Source organism: Mastomys coucha, unplaced genomic scaffold (genome assembly GCF_008632895.1).
Source record: "Mastomys coucha isolate ucsf_1 unplaced genomic scaffold, UCSF_Mcou_1 pScaffold16, whole genome shotgun sequence".
NCBI lineage: Eukaryota > Metazoa > Chordata > Mammalia > Rodentia > Muridae > Mastomys > Mastomys coucha.
The window spans coordinates 3,749,464-3,754,181 of record NW_022196898.1 but is presented as its reverse complement, the minus strand read 5'-3'; the positions used below and the strand labels follow the sequence as shown (position 1 = coordinate 3,754,181).

At 40.3% G+C, this 4,718-nt stretch overlaps 1 long non-coding RNA gene across 1 annotated transcript in view; it reads left to right on the top strand.

Moving 5' to 3' along the window:
- The window catches only part of LOC116092859, a 37,604-nt gene extending 34,889 nt beyond the window's left edge, over window positions 1-2,715 (top strand). Inside the window, exon 5 of the long non-coding RNA XR_004119537.1 lies at window positions 516-2,715. This is a non-coding gene — a long non-coding RNA (uncharacterized LOC116092859). The remainder of the gene's footprint in view (window positions 1-515) is intronic.
- The last annotated feature ends 2,003 nt before the right edge of the window (window positions 2,716-4,718 follow it).

The window sequence follows — 4,718 nt, the reverse complement described above, 5'->3', positions numbered from 1 at the left end:
TATATATATATATATATATATATATGCAGTATATGTTATGTACACTATATATTTTTCATATATATGTATAATATATTGCAGGGATCATAAAGGACTTATCTGGATGGGGTTATGAATAGGATAGGTCTACATATAGTCTACAAAATGCTTCATGAAAAGAGGAATTGTCATAAAGAACATCCTAAAACTTTCAAAGCCAAGGGAAAGCAACCCCTGACAAAAACATTCTGGTAGAAGGAACCCAGCAGGAGAAAGATCCCCAGCATTTTAGCTGATTTTTATGTGTAATAAGTCTTAAGATTTGTGGCTCAGCAGATCAAAGGAATCTCTGAAATAATGTTCCCTGGTGCACATTTTCTGCTACATTCTACATTGATTTATACCTACTCTGCTGACTCTTGAAATTTAATAAAACCTTCAGCTTTGGCTTAAAATTTGAATTATAAAGAAATATGGTCAATAGTTTATTTAAGACTTGAAGTTCTTTTCTAAAAAAATTTTTTTTTCAAAAACAGGCTCTCCTCAGATGCATAAATCAAGGTCAGCAAACTGAGCTGTGAGTCATAGCTACCTCTCCCCATTATTCTGTAAATAAAAGTGGCTTTTGTTTGTTTGTTCATTTTAATGTGGCTCCTGTCATATTTCTCCATATTGTCTATGGCTGCATTAGTCCTGTACCTGTAGGGTACTGTAACTGCCATAGGGACAAAACAGCCTGGAATCTAAAATATTTACTTCCTTTCTGTGTGAGAAAATAGTCCCTTCCTTTCTGAAAGCAGAAAGTACTGGTGTATTATTTCTGAAAGCAGAAAGTACAGGAAAGAACATTTGACTAAGTGAAAGAAGCCATTGTCAAAGGACCCGACATCACAATTCCCTTTATATATGTATGGGGTGGGCAAATCTATGGAGACAGGATGTTAATGATGGCTTCTAGACTGGGGCTTGAAAAAATGTGAGTGACTATCACTTGACCTGGTGGGCTTTGTTGGTGGTGGATGTTGGTTTGTTTTTAATGAAATGGTCTCAAGGTTGAACATTGGTAAAAAAAAAAAAATTTGGAAAATTCTGTGACTACACCCCAACAACTGACTTGCATCTTTTAAGTTGGTGAATTTGAGAGATGAAGTATATCTTAAGTTTTATCTTGAGACAAAGTGTGAGGAGTTGCTATCTTCTAATTGAGAATCATGAAGTCAGAGTCCCAAAATGTAGAGCAACTTTATCTTATTAGTTATGTGCTTGTATCAGAAGTGATCAAGGGTGAGCTCTGCATGTGACATGGACCACTCTGTTCACCTGTGACTTGACATGGTGGCAATAAAGACTGGGATCATCTACACCTGCCAGCTGGAGGACATCCATGTGATGTAACAATGTAGCAACTCCAGGGCAGGGAACTTATGATACATAATTTCAAGGGAGAAAGCAGCAGCCACAGCAGCAGCAGCAGAAAGAGGAGGCTCTTTTATACCCATTCCTTGTGCTTCTCACATCTCTCCCACTCAGTGGGAGGAGATGCAGAGACTTTCAACAGCCACCCATTTCCCATACTCTGTGTCATGTCCATAACACAGCTCCTCATAAGTCAAGGCAACAAGAACTGAATCTAGCCAAAGAATTGATGCATTTAAAGTTGCATGGGAATTAGTTATATTAATTTCTCTTTGCATTTTACCATGTAACTTCATTCTTACAGCCTATGAAGCTGGAATTTGCAATCCTCCCCTTTTTATTTCGCAGAAGGGTCAGATGACCCAAGCAAATCATTCTTAAAAACAGCAGCAGCAGCAAAACCCAACCTTAGTTTATGCATATGAGTGCTTTCCCTATATAGATGTATATGCATCACAGGCATGGCTGGTGCCCTTAGAGGTGAGAAGAGGCCACTGGGTCCCCTGGAACTGGAGTTATAGATAGTTGTGAGGCACCCTCTGGATTCTGGGAACTGAACCCATCAAGTGCTCTTAACTGCTGAACCATCTCTCTCTCCAGCCAAGCAAGTTGTCATTCTTATCGCCTTTATAGAGCAGCCAAAAGAAATCTGCTGTTTTCTTTCATGGGAAATAGTTCTTCTAAACACAGAAAGGATTTTAGCTGCATATGTGGGTAATTGGAGCAATCTGAAATAGAAACTGACAGCTATATGCTGTCTTCTATTTTCTCTTCAAATAGAAATACAATTGGTGTTTATAACTTTTTGAAGATTTTATTATTGTGTGTTTACACTTGTGTCTGTGATTGTATGTGTCCTTGGAAGCCAAAAGATTATGTCAGATGAATGGGAGTTGCAGTTACAGGCAATTGTGAACTGTCCATGGACTCTGGTAATCTACATCCCCTGCAAGAGCAGCAAGTGCTTTTAACCACTGGGCCATCTCTCCAGCCCATGTGTTTACTTCTTTAAGTTATATTTACTCCAGATGTGTGGGAAAGCCCACACTGTGGAGGAATTTTTAAAACTGTGTTCTTTGCCAGATCCAAGTGGGTGGTTGTACCAAGAAATGTAATGAAATGTAGAGCAAACTTTTATTGCTCTTCCTGTGCCAAACAGATGTGAGAAGATGTGAAATAAATGCAAGGTCTCCTTGAAGGGCTAAGGTAGGACGTCCCAGAACAAACTGCTTGTCACTCTAAGCCATGTGCAAACAGTTCAGAAGCAGAGTCAAGAAGGAGTTTTTGAAGGTTAGAAATGAGAAAGACCACGACTGTCCAGAGGAGAGCAAAACTGGGACCTATTTCAGAAAATTGTGTTTTTAAAATTTATGTTTTCCTTTTTATAATATCAAAAGAGAGAACTTTCGTATAGTATTAGATGTCTGAATGTCACTTTGATAGACATGGCTGAGTTACAAGGAGGGAGAATGGCCAGGAGACTCCTTGATAGAGATGGTATAAGAATGGAATTAGACTTATTTATCTTTTTTTTTTGAAGCAAGAAAGTAATTATTCTTTCTTTATTAGATATTTTCTTTATTTACATGTCATATGAGTTCTCCTTTCCCAGTTTCTCCTCAAAAAAAAACAAAAACAAAAACAAAAACAAAATAACAAGAACAAACCCCTTTGCCTCCCCCCTCCCCCTGCTTGCCACCCTGCCCTCTCCCACTTTTGGCCCTGCATTCCCCTATACTGGGGCACAGAACCTTCACAGGGCCAAGGGCCTCTCCTCCCATTGATGACCGACTTTGCAATCCTCTACTATATACATGCTGGCAGAGCAATCAATCAGTCCCACCATGTGTACTCCTTGGTTGGTGGTTGAGTTCCTGGGAGCTCTGTGGGTACTAGTTAGTTCATATTGTTGTTCATCCTAGGGGGCTGCAAACCCTTCAGCTCCTTTGGTCCTTTCTCTAACTCTTTCATTAGGGACCCTGTACTCAGTTCAATGGATGGCTGTGAGTCTCCACTTCTGTATTAGTAGGGTACTGTCAGAGCCTCTCAGGAGACAGCTATATCAGCTGGACTGTCCTTCCTTCAGTCTCTGCTCTACAGTTAGTCTCTGCAACTCCTTCCGTGGGTATTTTGTTCCCCCTTTTAAGAAGGAATTAAATGTCCACATTTTGGTCTTCCTTCTTCTTGAGTTTTTTGTGGTTTGTGGGTTGTTCTTCCTGTATTCCGAGCTTCTGGGCTAATAACCATTTATCAGAGAGTGCATGCCATGTGTGTTCTTTTGTGATTGGGTTACCTCACTCAGGATGATATTCTCCAGATCCATACATTTCCCTAAGAATTTCATAATTTCATTGTTTTTGATAGCTGAGTAGTACTCCATTGTGTAGACGTACCACAATTTCTGTATCCATTCCTCTGTTGAGGGACATCTGGGTTGTTTCCAGGTTCTGGCTATTATAAATAAGGCTGCTATGAACATGGTGGAGCATGTGTCCTTATTACATGTTGGAGCATCTTCTGGGTATATGCCCAGGAGTGGTATAGCTGGGTCCTCTGGTAGAACTATGTCCAATTTCCGGAGGAACCGCCAAACTGATTTCCAGAGTGGTTGTACCAGCTTGCAATCCCACCAGCAATGAAGTAGTGTTTCTCTTTCTCCACAACTTCGCCAGCATCTGCTGTCACCTGAGTCTTTTATCCTAGCTAATCTGACTGGTGTGAGGTGGAATCTCAGAGTTGTTTTGATTTGCATTTCCCTGATGACTAAAGATGTTGAACATTTCTTTAGGTGCTTCCCAGCCATTCGGTGTTCATCAGTTGAGAATTCTTTGTTTAGCTCTGTGCCCCATTTTTAATAGGGTTAGGGAAGCCAGAAGAGGGTGCTGGAACTTTGGGAGCCAAACTTACATGTGATTGTGAGCTGCCAGATGTGGGTGCTGGGAACTGAGCTTGGGTCCTCTGCAAGAGTAACGAGTGCTCTTAACCTCTGAGCTGTCTTTCCAGTCTGTGTTTTAAAATATAAACTACAACAGTTGTTAAGAAATTTTCATTAAAGATCGAAGAGATTGCCCAGTGGTTAAGACCCTGTCTTGATTTTGCAAGGACCTGAGTTTGGTTCCCAGAACCTGAATTCCAGTCATAACTCTGGTCAAGGAGATCCAACATCCTCTTCTGGTCTCAATGGACACTTTCATTCATGTGCAAGATGCATGTGCAGACATGTAAAAAATAAAATAAAATAAAAAACAAACAAACACATTCCTTCTTAAAAGGGGGAATCAAATACCCACGGGAGGAGTTGCCGAGATTAACTATGGAGCAGA